General features: G+C 37.0%; 1 long non-coding RNA gene across 1 annotated transcript; it reads right to left on the bottom strand.

The window, feature by feature from the left end:
• Window positions 1-22,955: 22,955 nt before the first annotated feature.
• Window positions 22,956-24,733, bottom strand: LOC146759331 (uncharacterized). The gene is made up of 2 exons (XR_014932291.1): window positions 24,556-24,733; window positions 22,956-23,670 (listed from the first exon to the last, which is right to left on the bottom strand). It is a non-coding gene; the product is annotated as an uncharacterized LOC146759331 (long non-coding RNA).

The raw sequence follows: 24,733 nt of genomic DNA, 5'->3' as shown, positions 1-24,733 counted from the left end.
AAAAATAGCATTTTCTAAACAAAATACTGGTTTTCATCCCCAAAGGTAGACATTATCTCTACAGAATGTTCCTTTGGAGCATAATAGAATACAGTGTTTCATGAATTCCTGTATTCCTCTGCAAAATAAGGACATTTCCACCCAAAATATCAATTTCTGTCAAGATTTAGAGAACTTTGACATTAATAGCAGTACTTATGCCAGAAAAAAAAAAAAGGTACATTCTTGAGTATCACTTCTTATCCTTGCAAAAATACATTTTTCTTAACAAATACAATGCTTTTCAGCCCTAAAAATATCATTTTCTCCCCAAAATACTGGGTTTCATCCTCAAAAGAAGACAGTTCCTCTAAAAAATGAATATTTGCAGCATAATATGATACATTGTTTACAGAATACCGGAACTCCTCTTTCAAATAAGGACACTTTCCCCCTAAAGATCAATTTCTGTTCTAATTTTTGAAATTTACACACGACTTTCACTACATAGACCAGAAATAATAAGTTCTCTCTAAAGCATCACCATTTATCCTGGCAAATATTTGAGTTTCTTTTGAAAATATGAATTTTCTTCACTAAAAATAGCATTTTCTAAACCTAATACCTGTTTTCATAACCAAAAGAAGATATTTTCTCTAGAAAATGATGCACTGTAGCATTATAGGATGCATTTCTACCAGAATACCCGTTTTCCTCTACAAATTATGGACATTTCCACCCAAAATGACAGTTTCTGTTAAAATTTTTACCATTTACACATGAATATCACCACTTCTTCCAGAAAGAAGAAGTTCTCTCTTAAGTATCACTCCGTGTTCTGGCAAAAATACATTTTTCTTACCTAAGAAAATGCTTTTCATTCCTGAGTATAGTATGTTCTAAACAACATATGGTTTTTAATTCCCAAAAGAAGATATTCTCTCTACTAAATGATACTTAGGAGCATAATATGACACATTGTTTCCAGAACACCAGTTTTACTCTACAAAATAAGGACAGTTCCACCCGAAATATCAATTTCTGTCAAAACATTAAAAATTTTCACACAAATATCACTACACATACCAGAAATAAAAAGTTATCACTGAAGTATCACTAATTATCCTTGCAAAAATTTCATTTTCTTTCAAAAATAAAGCATTTCATTCCTAAAAATAGCATTTCTAAACAAAATACTGGTTTTCATACACAAAGAAAGACTTTATCCCTACAGAATGATGCTTTGGAGCCTAATAGAATACAGTGATTCAAGAATTCCCAAATTCCTTCACAAAATAAGGACATTCCCACCAGAAATAGCAAGTTGTGTCATAATGTAGAAAACTTTCACACTAATATCCTTGCTTATCTCAGAAATAAAAAGGAATCTCATAAGTATCACTAATTATCCTTTCAAATATTTCATTTTCTTACCAAACTAATGCTTTTCATTCCTAAAAATAGCATTTTCTAAACAAAATACTGGTTTTCATCCCCAAAGGTAGACATTATCTCTACAGAATGTTCCTTTGGAGCATAATAGAATACAGTGTTTCATGAATTCCTGTATTCCTCTACAAAATAAGGACATTTCCACCCAAAATATCAATTTCTGTCAAGATTTAGAGAACTTTGACATTAATAGCAGTACTTATCCCAGAAAAAAAAAAAAAAAAAGGTACATTCTTGAGTATCACTTCTTATCCTTGCAAAAATACATTTTTCTTAACAAATACAATGCTTTCCAGCCCTAAAAATATCATTTTCTCCCCAAAATACTGGGTTTCATCCTCAAAAGAAGGCAGTTCCTCTAAAAAATGAATATTTGCAGCATAATATGATACATTGTTTACAGAATACCGGAACTCCTCTTTCAAATAAGGACACTTTCCCCCTAAAGATCAATTTCTGTTCTAATTTTTGAAATTTACACACGACTTTCACTACATAGACCAGAAATAATAAGTTCTCTCTAAAGCATCACCATTTATCCTGGCGAATATTTGAGTTTCTTTTGAAAATATGAATTTTCTTCACTAAAAATAGCATTTTCTAAACCTAATACCTGTTTTCATAACCAAAAGAAGATATTTTCTCTAGAAAATGATGCACTGTAGCATTATAGGATGCATTTCTACCAGAATACCCGTTTTCCTCTACAAATTATGGACATTTCCACCCAAAATGACAGTTTCTGTTAAAATTTTTACCATTTACACATGAATATCACCACTTCTTCCAGAAAGAAGAAGTTCTCTCTTAAGTATCACTCCGTATTCTGGCAAAAATACATTTTTCTTACCTAAGAAAATGCTTTTCATTCCTGAGTATAGTATGTTCTAAACAACATATGGTTTTTAATTCCCAAAAGAAGATATTCTCTCTACTAAATGATACTTAGGAGCATAATATGACACATTGTTTCCAGAACACCAGTTTTACTCTACAAAATAAGGACAGTTCCACCCGAAATATCAATTTCTGTCAAAACATTAAAAATTTTCACACGAATATCACTACACATACCAGAAATAAAAAGTTATCACTGAAGTATCACTAATTATCCTTGCAAAAATTTCATTTTCTTTCAAAAATAAAGCATTTCATTCCTAAAAATAGCATTTCTAAACAAAATACTGGTTTTCATACACAAAGAAAGACTTTATCCCTACAGAATGATGCTTTGGAGCCTAATAGAATACAGTGATTCAAGAATTCCCAAATTCCTCTACAAAATAAGGACATTCCCACCAGAAATAGCAAGTTGTGTCACAATGTAGAAAACTTTCACACTAATATCCTTACTTATCTCAGAAATAAAAAGGAATCTCATAAGTATCACTAATTATCCTTTCAAATATTTCATTTTCTTACCAAACTAATGCTTTTCATTCCTAAAAATAGCATTTTCTAAACAAAATACTGGTTTTCATCCCCAAAGGTAGACATTATCTCTACAGAATGTTCCTTTGGAGCATAATAGAATACAGTGTTTCATGAATTCCTGTATTCCTCTACAAAATAAGGACATTTCCACCCAAAATATCAATTTCTGTCAAGATGTAGAGAACTTTGACATTAATAGCAGTACTTATCCCGGAAAAAAAAAAAAAAAAAAAGGTACATTCTTGAGTATCACTTCTTATCCTTGCAAAAATACATTTTTCTTAACAAATACAATGCTTTCCAGCCCTAAAAATATCATTTTCTCCCCAAAATACTGGGTTTCATCCTCAAAAGAAGGCAGTTCCTCTAAAAAATGAATATTTGCAGCATAATATGATACATTGTTTACAGAATACCGGAACTCCTCTTTCAAATAAGGACACTTTCCCCCTAAAGATCAATTTCTGTTCTAATTTTTGAAATTTACACACGACTTTCACTACATAGACCAGAAATAATAAGTTCTCTCTAAAGCATCACCATTTATCCTGGCGAATATTTGAGTTTCTTTTGAAAATATGAATTTTCTTCACTAAAAATAGCATTTTCTAAACCTAATACCTGTTTTCATAACCAAAAGAAGATATTTTCTCTAGAAAATGATGCACTGTAGCATTATAGGATGCATTTCTACCAGAATACCCGTTTTCCTCTACAAATTATGGACATTTCCACCCAAAATGACAGTTTCTGTTAAAATTTTTACCATTTACACATGAATATCACCACTTCTTCCAGAAAGAAGAAGTTCTCTCTTAAGTATCACTCCGTATTCTGGCAAAAATACATTTTTCTTACCTAAGAAAATGCTTTTCATTCCTGAGTATAGTATGTTCTAAACAACATATGGTTTTTAATTCCCAAAAGAAGATATTCTCTCTACTAAATGATACTTAGGAGCATAATATGACACATTGTTTCCAGAACACCAGTTTTACTCTACAAAATAAGGACAGTTCCACCCGAAATATCAATTTCTGTCAAAACATTAAAAATTTTCACACGAATATCACTACACATACCAGAAATAAAAAGTTATCACTGAAGTATCACTAATTATCCTTGCAAAAATTTCATTTTCTTTCAAAAATAAAGCATTTCATTCCTAAAAATAGCATTTCTAAACAAAATAATGGTTTTCATTCACAAAGAAAGACTTTATCCCTACAGAATGATGCTTTGGAGCCTAATAGAATACAGTGATTCAAGAATTCCCAAATTCCTCTACAAAATAAGGACATTCCCACCAGAAATAGCAAGTTGTGTCATAATGTAGAAAACTTTCACACTAATATCCTTGCTTATCTCAGAAATAAAAAGGGATCTCATAAGTATCACTAATTATCCTTTCAAATATTTCATTTTCTTTCCAAACTAATGCTTTTCATTCCTAAAAATAGCATTTTCTAAACAAAATACTGGTTTTCATCCCCAAAGGTAGACATTATCTCCACAGAATGTTCCTTTGGAGCATAATAGAATACAGTGTTTCATGAATTCCTGTATTCCTCTGCAAAATAAGGACATTTCCGCCCAAAATATCAATTTCTGTCAAGATTTAGAGAACTTTGACATTAATAGCAGTACTTATGCCAGAAAAAAAAAAAAAGGTACATTCTTGAGTATCACTTCTTATCCTTGCAAAAATACATTTTTCTTAACAAATACAATGCTTTTCAGCCCTAAAAATATCATTTTCTCCCCAAAATACTGGGTTTCATCCTCAAAAGAAGACAGTTCCTCTAAAAAATGAATATTTGCAGCATAATATGATACATTGTTTACAGAATACCGGAACTCCTCTTTCAAATAAGGACACTTTCCCCCTAAAGATCAATTTCTGTTCTAATTTTTGAAATTTACACACGACTTTCACTACATAGACCAGAAATAATAAGTTCTCTCTAAAGCATCACCATTTATCCTGGCAAATATTTGAGTTTCTTTTGAAAATATGAATTTTCTTCACTAAAAATAGCATTTTCTAAACCTAATACCTGTTTTCATAACCAAAAGAAGATATTTTCTCTAGAAAATGATGCACTGTAGCATTATAGGATGCATTTCTACCAGAATACCCGTTTTCCTCTACAAATTATGGACATTTCCACCCAAAATGACAGTTTCTGTTAAAATTTTTACCATTTACACATGAATATCACCACTTCTTCCAGAAAGAAGAAGTTCTCTCTTAAGTATCACTCCGTATTCTGGCAAAAATACATTTTTCTAACCTAAGAAAATGCTTTTCATTCCTGAGTATAGTATGTTCTAAACAACATATGGTTTTTAATTCCCAAAAGAAGATATTCTCTCTACTAAATGATACTTAGGAGCATAATATGACACATTGTTTCCAGAACACCAGTTTTACTCTACAAAATAAGGACAGTTCCACCCGAAATATCAATTTCTGTCAAAACATTAAAAATTTTCACACAAATATCACTACACATACCAGAAATAAAAAGTTATCACTGAAGTATCACTAATTATCCTTGCAAAAATTTCATTTTCTTTCAAAAATAAAGCATTTCATTCCTAAAAATAGCATTTCTAAACAAAATACTGGTTTTCATTCACAAAGAAAGACTTTATCCCTACAGAATGATGCTTTGGAGCCTAATAGAATACAGTGATTCAAGAATTCCCAAATTCCTCTACAAAATAAGGACATTCCCACCAGAAATAGCAAGTTGTGTCATAATGTAGAAAACTTTCACACTAATATCCTTGCTTATCTCAGAAATAAAAAGGAATCTCATAAGTATCACTAATTATCCTTTCAAATATTTCATTTTCTTACCAAACTAATGCTTTTCATTCCTAAAAATAGCATTTTCTAAACAAAATACTGGTTTTCATCCCCAAAGGTAGACATTATCTCTACAGAATGTTCCTTTGGAGCATAATAGAATACAGTGTTTCATGAATTCCTGTATTCCTCTACAAAATAAGGACATTTCCACCCAAAATATCAATTTCTGTCAAGATTTAGAGAACTTTGACATTAATAGCAGTACTTATCCCAGAAAAAAAAAAAAGGTACATTCTTGAGTATCACTTCTTATCCTTACAAAAATACATTTTTCTTAACAAATACAATGCTTTTCAGCCCTAAAAATATCATTTTCTCCCCAAAATACTGGGTTTCATCCTCAAAAGAAGGCAGTTCCTCTAAAAAATGAATATTTGCAGCATAATATGATACATTGTTTACAGAATACCGGAACTCCTCTTTCAAATAAGGACACTTTCCCCCTAAAGATCAATTTCTGTTCTAATTTTTGAAATTTACACACGACTTTCACTACATAGACCAGAAATAATAAGTTCTCTCTAAAGCATCACCATTTATCCTGGCGAATATTTGAGTTTCTTTTGAAAATATGAATTTTCTTCACTAAAAATAGCATTTTCTAAACCTAATACCTGTTTTCATAACCAAAAGAAGATATTTTCTCTAGAAAATGATGCACTGTAGCATTATAGGATGCATTTCTACCAGAATACCCGTTTTCCTCTACAAATTATGGACATTTCCACCCAAAATGACAGTTTCTGTTAAAATTTTTACCATTTACACATGAATATCACCACTTCTTCCAGAAAGAAGAAGTTCTCTCTTAAGTATCACTCCGTATTCTGGCAAAAATACATTTTTCTTACCTAAGAAAATGCTTTTCATTCCTGAGTATAGTATGTTCTAAACAACATATGGTTTTTAATTCCCAAAAGAAGATATTCTCTCTACTAAATGATACTTAGGAGCATAATATGACACATTGTTTCCAGAACACCAGTTTTACTCTACAAAATAAGGACAGTTCCACCCGAAATATCAATTTCTGTCAAAACATTAAAAATTTTCACACGAATATCACTACACATACCAGAAATAAAAAGTTATCACTGAAGTATCACTAATTATCCTTGCAAAAATTTCATTTTCTTTCAAAAATAAAGCATTTCATTCCTAAAAATAGCATTTCTAAACAAAATACTGGTTTTCATACACAAAGAAAGACTTTATCCCTACAGAATGATGCTTTGGAGCCTAATAGAATACAGTGATTCAAGAATTCCTGTATTCCTCTACAAAATAAGGACATTCCCACCAGAAGTAGCAAGTTGTGTCATAATGTAGAAAACTTTCACACTAATATCCTTGCTTATCTCAGAAATAAAAAGGAATCTCATAAGTATCACTAATTATCCTTTCAAATATTTCATTTTCTTACCAAACTAATGCTTTTCATTCCTAAAAATAGCATTTTCTAAACAAAATACTGGTTTTCATCCCCAAAGGTAGACATTATCTCTACAGAATGTTCCTTTGGAGCATAATAGAATACAGTGTTTCATGAATTCCTGTATTCCTCTGCAAAATAAGGACATTTCCACCTAAAATATCAATTTCTGTCAAGATTTAGAGAACTTTGACATTAATAGCAGTACTTATCCCAGAAAAAAAAAAAAGGTACATTCTTGAGTATCACTTCTTATCCTTGCAAAAATACATTTTTCTTAACAAATACAATGCTTTTCAGCCCTAAAAATATCATTTTCTCCCCAAAATACTGGGTTTCATCCTCAAAAGAAGACAGTTCCTCTAAAAAATGAATATTTGCAGCATAATATGATACATTGTTTACAGAATACCGGAACTCCTCTTTCAAATAAGGACACTTTCCCCCTAAAGATCAATTTCTGTTCTAATTTTTGAAATTTACACACGACTTTCACTACATAGACCAGAAATAATAAGTTCTCTCTAAAGCATCACCATTTATCCTGGCAAATATTTGAGTTTCTTTTGAAAATATGAATTTTCTTCACTAAAAATAGCATTTTCTAAACCTAATACCTGTTTTCATAACCAAAAGAAGATATTTTCTCTAGAAAATGATGCACTGTAGCATTATAGGATGCATTTCTACCAGAATACCCGTTTTCCTCTACAAATTATGGACATTTCCACCCAAAATGACAGTTTCTGTTAAAATTTTTACCATTTACACATGAATATCACCACTTCTTCCAGAAAGAAGAAGTTCTCTCTTAAGTATCACTCCGTATTCTGGCAAAAATACATTTTTCTTACCTAAGAAAATGCTTTTCATTCCTGAGTATAGTATGTTCTAAACAACATATGGTTTTTAATTCCCAAAAGAAGATATTCTCTCTACTAAATGATACTTAGGAGCATAATATGACACATTGTTTCCAGAACACCAGTTTTACTCTACAAAATAAGGACAGTTCCACCCGAAATATCAATTTCTGTCAAAACATTATAAATTTTCACACAAATATCACTACACATACCAGAAATAAAAAGTTATCACTGAAGTATCACTAATTATCCTTGCAAAAATTTCATTTTCTTTCAAAAATAAAGCATTTCATTCCTAAAAATAGCATTTCTAAACAAAATACTGGTTTTCATACACAAAGAAAGACTTTATCCCTACAGAATGATGCTTTGGAGCCTAATAGAATACAGTGATTCAAGAATTCCAAAATTCCTCTACAAAATAAGGACATTCCCACCAGAAATAGCAAGTTGTGTCATAATGTAGAAAACTTTCACACTAATATCCTTGCTTATCTCAGAAATAAGCCTGCTGCTCACCAACGCTGAGGAGATCATCAAAGGCGTCAAGGTTGGAGGCTGCCTGGGCTCCAGCGATCATGCCCTGGTTGAGTTTGTGATCTCAAGCGATGTGGGCCTGGCAAAGAGCAGGACCAGGATGCTCAACTTTAGAAGAGCAGACTTCAAGCTACTCAATGGAATGCTGGCCAAGATCCCCTGGCGCGCTGCCCTCAAAGATAAGGACGTTGAGGAGAGCTGGCTACTGTTCAAGGATGCCCTCCTGGCAGCACAAGAGGTCTCCATTCCCCTGATTAAGAAAGTGGGCAGGAGAGGTAGAAAACCGGCATGGCTCAGCAAGGACCTGCTAAGAGAACTGAGGGTGAAGAATGGGGTGTACAAGCTCTGGAAACAAGGCTGTGTCACCCGGGAAGAATACAGGGATGCCGTCCGAACTTGCAGATGTGGGATCAGGAAAGCCAAGGCGCAGGCAGAACTGAACTTGGCGAGGGATGTGAAAAACAACAAGAAAACCTTCTACAGGTACATTGGCCAGAAGAGACAGGCCAAAATGGGCGTGCCTACTCTGGTAAATTTAAAAGGAGAAATGGCTTCAACAGATGAAGAGAAAGCTGAGGTGCTGAATGAGTTCTTCACCTCGGTCTTCACTGGTGGCCAGGATTCTAGTCTTTTTCACGTCCCTAAGTCTTGCACCCCCATACCTCCATGTGGGGACCAAGGAGGTAAATCCCTCCCCACTGTAAGGGTAGAGCAAGTCCGAGAGTGCCTCCTTAGACTGAATGAGTATAAGTCTATGGGGCCAGATGGCGTGCATCCCAGGGTCCTGAAGGAGCTGGCTGAGGTGGTTGCTGAGCCGCTCTCCATCATATTTGAGAAGTCGTGGCTGTCAGGTGAGGTCCCGGATGATTGGAGGAAGGGTCACGTCACTCCCATTTACAAGAAGGGGAGCAGGGATGACCCGGGTAACTACAGGCCGGTGAGTCTCACCTCTGTGCCTGGGAAGATTATGGAACAGATCCTCCTGGACAACATGCTTGATCACATAAAGAACAAGCATGTGATCCGAGACAGCCAGCATGGCTTCACCAGGGGAAGGTCATGCTTAACTAATCTTGTGGCCTTCTATGATGGAGTGACGGCGTTGGTGGATGAAGGGAAGGCGACCGATGTCATTTACCTGGACCTGAGCAAGGCCTTTGACATGGTCCCCCATCACATCCTCATCTCCAAATTGGAGGGAGGTGGATTTGATGGGTGGACAACTAGATGGATAAGCAATTGGTTGAAAGGCCGCAGACAGAGGGTGGTGATCAATGGCTCTATGTCCAGGTGGAGGCCGGTAACGAGCGGCGTCCCTCAAGGGTCTGTCTTGGGACCGGTGCTCTTTAACATCTTTATTAATGACATCGATGAGGGAATGGAGTGCACCCTCAGCAAGTTTGCTGATGACACCAAGCTGAGTGGTGCAGTCGATACGGTGGAGGGAACAGTTGCCATTCAGAGGGACCTTGACAGGCTGGAAAGCTGGGCTCGGGTGAACCTAATGAGGTTCAACACGGCAAAGTGCAAGGTTTTGCACTTGGGCCGGAAGAACCCCAGGCACCTGTACAGGCTGGGAGGAGTTGTCCTTGAGAGCAGCTCGGCTGAAAAAGACCTAGGGGTCCTGATAGATGAGAAACTTAACATGAGCCAGCAGTGCGCTCTGGCAGCCCGGAAAGCAAATGGGATCCTGGGCTCCATCAGGAGAGGGGTGGTCAGCAGGGATAGGGAGGTGATCATCCCTCTCTACTCTGCTCTTGTGAGGCCCCATCTGGAGTACTGTGTCCAGGTGTGGAGTCCTCAGTACAAAAAAGATATGGAGATTTTGGAAAGGGTCCAGAGGAGGGCCACAAAGATGATCAGGGGGCTGGAGCACCTCCCCTATGAGGACAGGCTGAGGGAGTTGGGTTTGTTCAGCCTGGAGAAGAGAAGGTTGCGAGGTGACCTCATTGCAGCCTTTCAATACATGAAGGGAACTTACTCCCAGGAGGGGAGTAAACTCTTCGAAAGGGCTGATAATAGCAGGACTAGGGGAAATGGTTTTAAGTTGAAGGAGGGAAGATTTAGGTTGGATGTTAGGGGAAAGTTCTTTACTAGAAGGGTGGTTAGGTCCTGGAACAGGCTGCCCAGTGAGGTTGTGGATGCCCCGTCCTTGGAGGTGTTCAAGACCAGGTTGGACGGGGCCCTGGGCAACCTGATCTAGTAAATGTGTATGTTTGGTGGCCCTGCTAGGCAGGGGGGTTGGAACTACATGATCCTTGAGGTCCCTTCCAACCCGGGTAATTCTGTGTGATTCTGTGTGATTCTGTGTGAAATAAAAATGAATCTCATAAGTATAACTAATTATCCTTTCAAATATTTCATTTTCTTACCAAACTAATGCTTTTCATTCCTAAAAATAGCATTTTCTAAACAAAATACTGGTTTTCATCCCCAAAGGTAGACATTATCTCTACAGAATGTTCCTTTGGAGCATAATAGAATACAGTGTTTCATGAATTCCTGTATTCCTCTGCAAAATAAGGACATTTCCACCCAAAATATCAATTTCTGTCAAGATTTAGAGAACTTTGACATTAATAGCAGTACTTATGCCAGAAAAAAAAAAAAGGTACATTCTTGAGTATCACTTCTTATCCTTGCAAAAATACATTTTTCTTAACAAATACAATGCTTTTCAGCCCTAAAAATATCATTTTCTCCCCAAAATACTGGGTTTCATCCTCAAAAGAAGACAGTTCCTCTAAAAAATGAATATTTGCAGCATAATATGATACATTGTTTACAGAATACCGGAACTCCTCTTTCAAATAAGGACACTTTCCCCCTAAAGATCAATTTCTGTTCTAATTTTTGAAATTTACACACGACTTTCACTACATAGACCAGAAATAATAAGTTCTCTCTAAAGCATCACCATTTATCCTGGCAAATATTTGAGTTTCTTTTGAAAATATGAATTTTCTTCACTAAAAATAGCATTTTCTAAACCTAATACCTGTTTTCATAACCAAAAGAAGATATTTTCTCTAGAAAATGATGCACTGTAGCATTATAGGATGCATTTCTACCAGAATACCCGTTTTCCTCTACAAATTATGGACATTTCCACCCAAAATGACAGTTTCTGTTAAAATTTTTACCATTTACACATGAATATCACCACTTCTTCCAGAAAGAAGAAGTTCTCTCTTAAGTATCACTCCGTGTTCTGGCAAAAATACATTTTTCTTACCTAAGAAAATGCTTTTCATTCCTGAGTATAGTATGTTCTAAACAACATATGGTTTTTAATTCCCAAAAGAAGATATTCTCTCTACTAAATGATACTTAGGAGCATAATATGACACATTGTTTCCAGAACACCAGTTTTACTCTACAAAATAAGGACAGTTCCACCCGAAATATCAATTTCTGTCAAAACATTAAAAATTTTCACACAAATATCACTACACATACCAGAAATAAAAAGTTATCACTGAAGTATCACTAATTATCCTTGCAAAAATTTCATTTTCTTTCAAAAATAAAGCATTTCATTCCTAAAAATAGCATTTCTAAACAAAATACTGGTTTTCATACACAAAGAAAGACTTTATCCCTACAGAATGATGCTTTGGAGCCTAATAGAATACAGTGATTCAAGAATTCCCAAATTCCTTCACAAAATAAGGACATTCCCACCAGAAATAGCAAGTTGTGTCATAATGTAGAAAACTTTCACACTAATATCCTTGCTTATCTCAGAAATAAAAAGGAATCTCATAAGTATCACTAATTATCCTTTCAAATATTTCATTTTCTTACCAAACTAATGCTTTTCATTCCTAAAAATAGCATTTTCTAAACAAAATACTGGTTTTCATCCCCAAAGGTAGACATTATCTCTACAGAATGTTCCTTTGGAGCATAATAGAATACAGTGTTTCATGAATTCCTGTATTCCTCTACAAAATAAGGACATTTCCACCCAAAATATCAATTTCTGTCAAGATTTAGAGAACTTTGACATTAATAGCAGTACTTATCCCAGAAAAAAAAAAAAAAAAAGGTACATTCTTGAGTATCACTTCTTATCCTTGCAAAAATACATTTTTCTTAACAAATACAATGCTTTCCAGCCCTAAAAATATCATTTTCTCCCCAAAATACTGGGTTTCATCCTCAAAAGAAGGCAGTTCCTCTAAAAAATGAATATTTGCAGCATAATATGATACATTGTTTACAGAATACCGGAACTCCTCTTTCAAATAAGGACACTTTCCCCCTAAAGATCAATTTCTGTTCTAATTTTTGAAATTTACACACGACTTTCACTACATAGACCAGAAATAATAAGTTCTCTCTAAAGCATCACCATTTATCCTGGCGAATATTTGAGTTTCTTTTGAAAATATGAATTTTCTTCACTAAAAATAGCATTTTCTAAACCTAATACCTGTTTTCATAACCAAAAGAAGATATTTTCTCTAGAAAATGATGCACTGTAGCATTATAGGATGCATTTCTACCAGAATACCCGTTTTCCTCTACAAATTATGGACATTTCCACCCAAAATGACAGTTTCTGTTAAAATTTTTACCATTTACACATGAATATCACCACTTCTTCCAGAAAGAAGAAGTTCTCTCTTAAGTATCACTCCGTATTCTGGCAAAAATACATTTTTCTTACCTAAGAAAATGCTTTTCATTCCTGAGTATAGTATGTTCTAAACAACATATGGTTTTTAATTCCCAAAAGAAGATATTCTCTCTACTAAATGATACTTAGGAGCATAATATGACACATTGTTTCCAGAACACCAGTTTTACTCTACAAAATAAGGACAGTTCCACCCGAAATATCAATTTCTGTCAAAACATTAAAAATTTTCACACGAATATCACTACACATACCAGAAATAAAAAGTTATCACTGAAGTATCACTAATTATCCTTGCAAAAATTTCATTTTCTTTCAAAAATAAAGCATTTCATTCCTAAAAATAGCATTTCTAAACAAAATACTGGTTTTCATACACAAAGAAAGACTTTATCCCTACAGAATGATGCTTTGGAGCCTAATAGAATACAGTGATTCAAGAATTCCCAAATTCCTCTACAAAATAAGGACATTCCCACCAGAAATAGCAAGTTGTGTCACAATGTAGAAAACTTTCACACTAATATCCTTACTTATCTCAGAAATAAAAAGGAATCTCATAAGTATCACTAATTATCCTTTCAAATATTTCATTTTCTTACCAAACTAATGCTTTTCATTCCTAAAAATAGCATTTTCTAAACAAAATACTGGTTTTCATCCCCAAAGGTAGACATTATCTCTACAGAATGTTCCTTTGGAGCATAATAGAATACAGTGTTTCATGAATTCCTGTATTCCTCTACAAAATAAGGACATTTCCACCCAAAATATCAATTTCTGTCAAGATGTAGAGAACTTTGACATTAATAGCAGTACTTATCCCAGAAAAAAAAAAAAAAAAAAAGGTACATTCTTGAGTATCACTTCTTATCCTTGCAAAAATACATTTTTCTTAACAAATACAATGCTTTTCAGCCCTAAAAATATCATTTTCTCCCCAAAATACTGGGTTTCATCCTCAAAAGAAGACAGTTCCTCTAAAAAATGAATATTTGCAGCATAATATGATACATTGTTTACAGAATACCGGAACTCCTCTTTCAAATAAGGACACTTTCCCCCTAAAGATCAATTTCTGTTCTAATTTTTGAAATTTACACACGACTTTCACTACATAGACCAGAAATAATAAGTTCTCTCTAAAGCATCACCATTTATCCTGGCGAATATTTGAGTTTCTTTTGAAAATATGAATTTTCTTCACTAAAAATAGCATTTTCTAAACCTAATACCTGTTTTCATAACCAAAAGAAGATATTTTCTCTAGAAAATGATGCACTGTAGCATTATAGGATGCATTTCTACCAGAATACCCGTTTTCCTCTACAAATTATGGACATTTCCACCCAAAATGACAGTTTCTGTTAAAATTTTTACCATTTACACATGAATATCACCACTTCTTCCAGAAAGAAGAAGTTCTCTCTTAAGTATCACTCCGTATTCTGGCAAAAATACATTTTTCTTACCTAAGAAAATGCTTTTCATTCCTGAGTATAGTATGTTCTAAACAACATATGGTTTTTAATTCCCAAAAGAAGATATTCTCTCTACTAAATGATACTTAGGAGCATAATATGACACATTGTTTCCAGAACACCAGTTTTACTCTACAAAATAAGGACAGTTCCACCCGAAATATCAATTTCTGTCAAAACATTAAAAATTTTCACACGAATATCACTACACATACCAGAAATAAAAAGTTATCACTGAAGTATCACTAATTATCCTTGCAAAAATTTCATTTTCTTTCAAAAATAAAGCATTTCATTCCTAAAAATAGCATTTCTAAACAAAATAATGGTTTTCATTCACAAAGAAAGACTTTATCCCTACAGAATGATGCTTTGGAGCCTAATAGAATACAGTGATTCAAGAATTCCCAAATTCCTCTACAAAATAAGGACATTCCCACCAGAAATAGCAAGTTGTGTCATAATGTAGAAAACTTTCACACTAATATCCTTGCTTATCTCAGAAATAAAAAGGGATCTCATAAGTATCACTAATTATCCTTTCAAATATTTCATTTTCTTTCCAAACTAATGCTTTTCATTCCTAAAAATAGCATTTTCTAAACAAAATACTGGTTTTCATCCCCAAAGGTAGACATTATCTCCACAGAATGTTCCTTTGGAGCATAATAGAATACAGTGTTTCATGAATTCCTGTATTCCTCTGCAAAATAAGGACATTTCCGCCCAAAATATCAATTTCTGTCAAGATTTAGAGAACTTTGACATTAATAGCAGTACTTATGCCAGAAAAAAAAAAAAAGGTACATTCTTGAGTATCACTTCTTATCCTTGCAAAAATACATTTTTCTTAACAAATACAATGCTTTTCAGCCCTAAAAATATCATTTTCTCCCCAAAATACTGGGTTTCATCCTCAAAAGAAGACAGTTCCTCTAAAAAATGAATATTTGCAGCATAATATGATACATTGTTTACAGAATACCGGAACTCCTCTTTCAAATAAGGACACTTTCCCCCTAAAGATCAATTTCTGTTCTAATTTTTGAAATTTACACACGACTTTCACTACATAGACCAGAAATAATAAGTTCTCTCTAAAGCATCACCATTTATCCTGGCAAATATTTGAGTTTCTTTTGAAAATATGAATTTTCTTCACTAAAAATAGCATTTTCTAAACCTAATACCTGTTTTCATAACCAAAAGAAGATATTTTCTCTAGAAAATGATGCACTGTAGCATTATAGGATGCATTTCTACCAGAATACCCGTTTTCCTCTACAAATTATGGACATTTCCACCCAAAATGACAGTTTCTGTTAAAATTTTTACCATTTACACATGAATATCACCACTTCTTCCAGAAAGAAGAAGTTCTCTCTTAAGTATCACTCCGTATTCTGGCAAAAATACATTTTTCTAACCTAAGAAAATGCTTTTCATTCCTGAGTATAGTATGTTCTAAACAACATATGGTTTTTAATTCCCAAAAGAAGATATTCTCTCTACTAAATGATACTTAGGAGCATAATATGACACATTGTTTCCAGAACACCAGTTTTACTCTACAAAATAAGGACAGTTCCACCCGAAATATCAATTTCTGTCAAAACATTAAAAATTTTCACACAAATATCACTACACATACCAGAAATAAAAAGTTATCACTGAAGTATCACTAATTATCCTTGCAAAAATTTCATTTTCTTTCAAAAATAAAGCATTTCATTCCTAAAAATAGCATTTCTAAACAAAATACTGGTTTTCATTCACAAAGAAAGACTTTATCCCTACAGAATGATGCTTTGGAGCCTAATAGAATACAGTGATTCAAGAATTCCCAAATTCCTCTACAAAATAAGGACATTCCCACCAGAAATAGCAAGTTGTGTCATAATGTAGAAAACTTTCACACTAATATCCTTGCTTATCTCAGAAATAAAAAGGAATCTCATAAGTATCACTAATTATCCTTTCAAATATTTCATTTTCTTACCAAACTAATGCTTTTCATTCCTAAAAATAGCATTTTCTAAACAAAATACTGGTTTTCATCCCCAAAGGTAGACATTATCTCTACAGAATGTTCCTTTGGAGCATAATAGAATACAGTGTTTCATGAATTCCTGTATTCCTCTACAAAATAAGGACATTTCCACCCAAAATATCAATTTCTGTCAAGATTTAGAGAACTTTGACATTAATAGCAGTACTTATCCCAGAAAAAAAAAAAAGGTACATTCTTGAGTATCACTTCTTATCCTTACAAAAATACATTTTTCTTAACAAATACAATGCTTTTCAGCCCTAAAAATATCATTTTCTCCCCAAAATACTGGGTTTCATCCTCAAAAGAAGACAGTTCCTCTAAAAAATGAATATTTGCAGCATAATATGATACATTGTTTACAGAATACCGGAATTCCTCTTTCAAATAAGGACACTTTCCCCCTAAAGATCAATTTCTGTTCTAATTTTTGAAATTTACACACGACTTTCACTACATAGACCAGAAATAATAAGTTCTCTCTAAAGCATCACCATTTATCCTGGCAAATATTTGAGTTTCTTTTGAAAGTATGAATTTTCTTCACTAAAAATAGCATTTTCTAAACCTAATACCTGTTTTCATAACCAAAAGAAGATATTTTCTCTAGAAAATGATGCACTGTAGCATTATAGGATGCATTTCTACCAGAATACCCGTTTTCCTCTACAAATTATGGACATTTCCACCCAAAATGACAATTTCTGTAAGAATTTTTAAAATTTACACAGGAATATCGCCACTTCTTCCAGATATAAGGAGTCCTCTCTTAAGTATCACTTCGTATTCTGGCAAAAATATTTTTTTCTTACCTAAGAAAATGCTTTTCATTCCTAAGAATAGCATATTCTTAACCACATCTGCTTTTCATCACCAAAAGTAGAAATTTTCCCTACAGAATGATGCTTTGGAGCATAATAGAATACAGTGTTTCTAGAATTCCCAAATTCCTCTACCAAATAAGGACATTCCCACCAGAAATATCAATTTATGTCAAAATTTAGAAAACTTTCACATTAATATCCTTGCTTATCTCAGAAATAAAAAGGAATCTCCTAAGTATCACTAATTATCCTTTCAAATATTTCATTTTCTTACCAAACTAATGCTTTTCATTCCTAAAAATAGCATTTTCTAAACAAAATACTGGTTTTCATTCACAAAGAAAGACTTTATCCCTACAGAGTGATGCTTTGGAGCCTAATAGAATACAGTGATTCAAGAATTCCCAAATTCCTCTACAAAATAAGGACATTCCCACCAGAAATAGCAAGTTGTGTCATAATGTAGAAAACTTTCACACTAATATCCTTGCTTATCTCAGAAATAAAAAGGAATCTCATAAGTATCACTAATTATCCTTTCAAATATTTCATTTTCTTACCAAACTAATGCTTTTCATTCCTAAAAATAGCATTTTCTAAACAAAATACTGGTTTTCATCCCCAAAGGTAGACATTATCTCTACAGAATGTTCCTTTGGAGCATAATAGAATACAGTGTTTCATGAATTCCTGTATTCCTCTACAAAATAAGGACATTTCCACCCAAAATATCAATTTCTGTCAAGATTTAGAGAACTTTGACATTAATAGCAGTACTTATCCCAGAAAAAAAAAAAAGGTACATTCTTGAGTATCACTTCTTATCCTTGCAAAAATACATTTTTCTTAACAAATACAATGCTTTCCAGCCCTAAAAATATCATTTTCTCCCCAAAATACTGGGTTTCATCCTCAAAAGAAGGCAGTTCCTCTAAAAAATGAATATTTGCAGCATAATATGATACACTGTTTACAGAATACCGGAACTCCTCTTTCAAATAAGGACACTTTCCCCCTAAAGATCAATTTCTGTTCTAATTTTTGAAATTTACACACGACTTTCACTACATAGACCAGAAATAATAAGTTCTCTCTAAAGCATCACCATTTATCCTGGCAAATATTTGAGTTTCTTTTGAAAATATGAATTTTCTTCACTAAAAATAGCATTTTCTAAACCTAATACCTGTTTTCATAACCAAAAGAAGATATTTTCTCTAGAAAATGATGCACTGTAGCATTATAGGATGCATTTCTACCAGAATACCTATTTTCCTCTACAAACTATGGACATTTCCACCCAAAATGACAATTTCTGTAAGAATTTTTAAAATTTACACAGGAATATCGCCACTTCTTCCAGATATAAGGAGTCCTCTCTTAAGTATCACTTCGTATTCTGGCAAAAATATTTTTTTCTTACCTAAGAAAATGCTTTTCATTCCTAAGAATAGCATATTCTTAACCACATCTGCTTTTCATCACCAAAAGTAGAAATTTTCCCTACAGAATGATGCTTTGGAGCATAATAGAATACAGTGTTTCTAGAATTCCCAAATTCCTCTACCAAATAAGGACATTCCCACCAGAAATATCAATTTATGTCAAAATTTAGAAAACTTTCACATTAATATCCTTGCTTATCTCAGAAATAAAAAGGAATCTCCTAAGTATCACTAATTATCCTTGCAAAAATTTCATTTTCTTGCCAAAATAATTCTTTTCATTCCTAAAAATAGCATTTTCTAAACAAAATACTGGTTTTCATACACAAAGGCAGACATTATCTCTACAAAATTATGCTTTGGAGCATAACATGGTAGATTGTTTCCAGAATTCCTGTATTCCTTTACAAAATTAGGACATTTCCACCCGAAATATCGATTTCTGTCAAGATATAGAGAACTTTGACACCAATTGCTGTACTTATCTCTGAAAGAAATAAAAAGTTCATTCTTGATCATCACTCTTTATCCTTGCAAAAATACATTTTTCTTACCAAATAAAATGATTTTCATTCCTAAAAATTGCATTTTCTAAACCAAATAATGGTTTTCATCCCCAAAGAAGACATTTTCTTTACTGAATGTTGGTTTGTGGATAAGAGAATACATTGTTTCAGGAATTCTTGTTTTCCTCTGCAAAATAAAAGACATTTCTACCCCAGTTATCTGTCTCCAGATGCAGGTCAACCCAATGCTGTCATGACTTGAGCAGGTTGCCCTCCCTTTGCTGCTTAACCCAGTACTGCCATGCCATGTGCAGGGTGCCCTCCATCCAGCAGCAGCTCAACCCAATGCTGCCATGCTATGTGCAGGGTGCCATCCAGATGCAGCTCAACCCAGTGCTGCCATGCCATGTGCAGGTTGCCCTCCATCCAGCTGCAGCTCAACCCAATGCTGCTCGTCCATTCATTGCTCACCTGCTTCTGCTCCTGCAGCAGCTTCACACACTGCAGCGCTGTTAATGTTCCGCTGGCAAATTGGGCCCGCATTGCTGCACCACTCACACAGCTCCTTGCAGGACCTGAACCAATTGCAGAATGGGGCCGGTGGGTTCCGTGCTGAGCCACTGCCCCTTCCCCACCCTGGGTGGCTTCTATGAGGTCAGAGTGTCATTGTGACACACCAGCACAGGAGGGTCCTTGAAGGTCACAGTGGGTTTGTGTCTATGTTGGGTTTGGGTTTGAGGATTGGATTTGGGGTAGGGTTGGTTTTAGCTTTGGAGTTTGGTTTTGTGTCTATGTTGGGTTTAGGTTTGGGGTTTGGGTTTGGGGTAGCTGTGGTTTTAGGTTTGGGGTTTGGGTTTGGGGCAGGGTTGGTTTTAGGTTTGGGGTTTGGGTTTGGGATAGGATTGGTTTTAGGTTTGGGGTTTGGGTTCAGGGTAGGGTTGGTTTTAGGTTTGGGGTTTGGGTTTGGGGTAGGGTTGGTTTTGGTTTGGGTTTGGAGTAGGGTTGGTTTTAGGTTTGGGGTTTGGGTTTGGGGTAGGGTTGGTTTTAGCTTTGGGGTTTGGTTTTGTGTCTATATTGGGTTTAGGTTTGGGGTTTGGGTTTGGGGCAGGGTTGGTTTTAGGTTTGGGGTTTGCGTTTGGGATAGGGTTGGTTTTAGGTTTGGGGTTTGGGTTCAGGGTAGGGTTGGTTTTAGGTTTGGGGTTTGGGTTTGGGGTAGGGTTGGTTTTGGGTTGGGTTTGGGGTAGGGTTGGTTTTAGGTTTGGGGTTTGGGTTTGTGTCTGTGTTCAGTTTGGGGTAGCTGTGGTTTTAGCTTTGGGGTTTGCATTTGGGGCAGGGTTGGTTTTAGGTTTGGGGTTTGGGTTTGGGGTAGGGTTGGTTTTGGGTTGGGTTTGGGGTAGGGTTGGTTTTAGGTTTGGGGTTTGGGTTTGGGGTAGGGTTGGTTTTAGATTTGGATTAGGGTTTGTGTCTATGTTCGGTTTGGGATAGGATTGGTTTTAGGTTTGGGGTTTGGGTTTGTGTCTGTGTTCAGTTTGGGGTAGGGCTGCTTTTAGCTTTGGGGTTTGGGTTTGTGTCTATGTTGGGTTTGGGGTAGGGTTGCTTTTAGGTTTGGGGTTTGGGCTTGGGGTAGGGTTGGTTTTAGATTTGGATTAGGGTTGAGGGTAGGGTTGGTTTTAGATTTGGATTAGGGTTCAGGGTAAGGTTGGTTTTAGGTTTGGGGTTTGGGTTTGTGTCTATGTTGGGTTTGGGGTAGGGTTGGTTTTAGGTTTGGGGTTTGGGTTTGTGTCTGTGTTCAGTTTGGGGTAGCTGTGGTTTTAGCTTTGGGGTTTGCGTTTGTGGCAGGGTTGGTTTTAGGTCTGGGGTTTGGGTTTGGGATATGGTTGGTTTTACGTTTGGGGTTTGGGTTTGGGGTAGGGTTGGTTTTGGGTTTGGGTTTTTGGTTTGGGGTAGGGTTGGTTTTAGATTTGGATTTGGGTTTGGGGCAGGGTTGGTTTTAGATTTGGATTAGGGTTCAGGGTAGGGTTGGTTTTAGGTTTGGGATTTGGGTTTGTGTCTATGTTGGGTTTGGGGTAGGCTTGCTTTTAGGTTTTAGGTTTGGGGTTTGGGGTAGGGTTGGTTTTCGATTTGGACTTGGCTTCAGGGTAGGGTTGGTTTTAGATTTGGATTAGGGTTCAGGGTAGGGTTGGGTTTAGCTTTGGGGTTTGGGTTTGTGTCTATGTTGGTTTTGGGGTTTCAGTTTGGGGTAGGGTTTGTTTTAGATTTGTGGTTTGCGTTTGTATCTATGCTGGGTTTGGGTTAGGGGTACAGTTGGTTTTAGGTTTGGGGTTTGGGTTTGTGTCTATGTTGAGTTTGGGTTTGTGTCTGTGTTGGTTTATGGTTAGGCTTTGGCACTGGATTAGGGTAGGGTTGGGTTTGGGTTAGGCTTCGGCCTTGGATTAGGGTTCGGTTTTGGTTTAGGGTTTGGGATGGCATTTGGGTCAGAGTTAGGGTTGTGAATCATGCACAACTTAAGCAGATCCAACCTGAAGGACAAAGGCGCTGGAGTAAATGTCAGCTCAGGAACAGAACTGGGAGTGGGCCGCAGAGTTTGCTTTCAAGGGAAGATTGGACAGATGTGCTGCTGTTGAAAATAAGATTGCAGATGTGCTGGTGTTGAAGATAAGATGGCAGAACAGATGCCTCAGCTGGATGTAGCATCAACAGGAACCAGTTTGGGCACCCCCCCTTAGAGAGTTGGGCATTTATAGTGAGAATGGCTATTAGCCTTCATCCCACCACCACCAGAGATGTTCATTAATGCTTGGAATCTCTGCCCATGTCATTGGGATTAATGACCATGTATAGGCTATGCCTATCAATGGGTAGTCGCTGCAGTGATCCCCACGCACCCAGTGCTGCAATAAAGGGAACAGAACTCATTGGCGTGTCACATTCCTGTCTTGATTTCGTTGGCTTCACCATGGCCACAGCTTATAGGACTGGTCATAGATCAGCTTCCAAAGCCCCTTTTTTTAAAGGAGATGCCACAAAGCTGTACTGCCTGGTGGTGTTGTTGATCAGGTAGTAGAGAGTATTCAAAAGGCTCCAAATGATGCATTATAGAAAGCTGCAGCCACATCATGAATCCCTTCCCCTGCCCCCATCCCCAAATCCATCACCAATCAACCCCTCCATCCACGGCCCCAAATCCCCCCCTTCCATTTCTAGGAACCTATGAAGCTACATTGTGTGCCTCCGGTGGCACAGTGGTTAAGGACGCCACTTTGCAACACCAGAGGCCCGGGTTCAAATCTCCCCTGTGTCGCAAGTGGTAGAAGTGCCGCTCTGCTACACAGGAGGCTCAAATCCTGGGGGTTGGACTCGATGATCTCTAAGGTCCCTTCCAACCCGCATGAGACTGTGATACTCTGATACATCCATGGCCCCAGATCCATCTCCAATGAACCTTTATTCACAGCCCCAAATTCATCCCTCCATTTAGAGGAACCAATGAACCCCTTTATCCACAGCCCCAAATCCATCTCCAATGTACCTCCACCCATGACCCCAAACCCATCACCAATGAACCTTCATCCACCACCCCAAATCCATCCCTTCCATTTATAGGAACCAACGAACCCCTTCATTAATGGCCCCAAATCCTTCCCTTCCATTTATAGGAACCAATTAACCCCTCCATCCCATCCCCAACCCCCCACTTCCCCCTTCAGCCTCAACGCACAGAACTGACACATTGTGGGCCTAAAAATGAACCCAAAATCCAAACCCTAAATAAACAGGCCCAAAATGATGCAAAATGAACCCAAAACCAGACCCCAAATTAAGCTGTGGGGCTTCCAAACTCCACCTCAGCACCTTCCCACCTTTGGCTGCTTGATGCCCCCCATGGCAGCAGCTCTCCTGCCCTGCTGCAGCCTGTAGAGCATCTCCCCCCGGTTCCTCCTCATCTTTTCCTCATAGCTTCGGCCCTTTAAGGTCACGACGTCGCCATATTCCTCCTTCAGCTTCTTCATCACAGCCTTCAGTTCCCCTTCGTACCTCGTGAGCTCTGCATTCAGCTGTTGCCGTGTCTCACCAGGCCATGATGGGAGCCCATGTTGGCCTTGGAAGCCATTGGGGTTGGAGTCTGGGATCCCACGTTGACCTATAAAGAAGCCATTGGGGTTGGAGTCACGGCCACCCAGGAGGGGGGTTGAAGGCAGAGCACAGATGAGGGTCCTGCATCCTGAAGGAGCATCTGGTACAGAGCAGACACATCTGAAGGATGAGCTCCAGCATGGCTGGCACCAACAAGGAGCAACCCAGGATGAGCAAGAACGGCCCCAGGGTGGGAACTGCCTCTGGACAGACATGCAGTGACACTGAAGGTACACGTGCCCACAGCCACCAAGGGAGCGGTGCTGCAGCCAGTCTTGGGATGGAAATGGCACTTTCCATCTGCCACCTCCATCCTGCCCAGCAGTGGGAGGGGTGCCAGGAAGCAGCAGATGCAGAGTGTGACCTGCTTTTATTTTAATCTCCAGAGCGAGTTGCCGTCTGGGATGCCGTGGCAGCCTTTGTATGAGAGAATCATGGAACAATTGGAGCAGGAAGGAACCCCAAAAGGGCACCCGGTCCCACCGCCCTGCGGGGAACAGGGACACCTACCTCCAGATGAGGTTGCTCTGAGCCTGGTCCAGCCTGGCCTTGAAAGCCTGTCTGGGCACCCACCACCTCTCTGGGCAAGACATCCCAGTGCCTCACCACCCTCCAGCCAAATCCTTCTTCCTCCCATCCAAAGCCAATCTTCCCTCTTTCTGCCTGAAACTGTTTCCCCTCCTCCTATCCCAAGTGACCCTGCTAACAGCTTTAGAAAGCCTTCATGCAGCATGAAAACATGCCTGTGAGCAAACAAGGAGAGAGCAGCAAGGATTGCTGTTGCACTGCGTCACGCCGCTCACTGCCCTCTCCTCCCTTACCAACTCCCCAAAATAAAGCCCACCCCCCCCCCCCTTCAATATATACTCATTAATAACACACACACACACACCCTTTATATAGAAACCCGGAACGCAGCGTTGGGTGCGGCGCAGCCCCGGGGCAGGAAGCGCTGATGATGGGAGGGGGCTGGGCCATATACACTCATATGGGCCCGCCCCTAAGCTCTGCCCCCCTGCACGGAAGGACACAAAGTTCCCCTGTCGTGGCTGTGGGTGACCACTAGGGGG

Source organism: Coturnix japonica, chromosome 10, assembly GCF_054131305.1.
Source record: "Coturnix japonica strain WE chromosome 10, WE-NBRP24, whole genome shotgun sequence".
In the NCBI taxonomy this organism is placed as follows: Eukaryota; Metazoa; Chordata; class Aves; order Galliformes; family Phasianidae; genus Coturnix; species Coturnix japonica.
The sequence above is the reverse complement of the archived record's forward strand: the minus strand, read 5'-3'. Positions and strand labels throughout refer to the sequence as shown.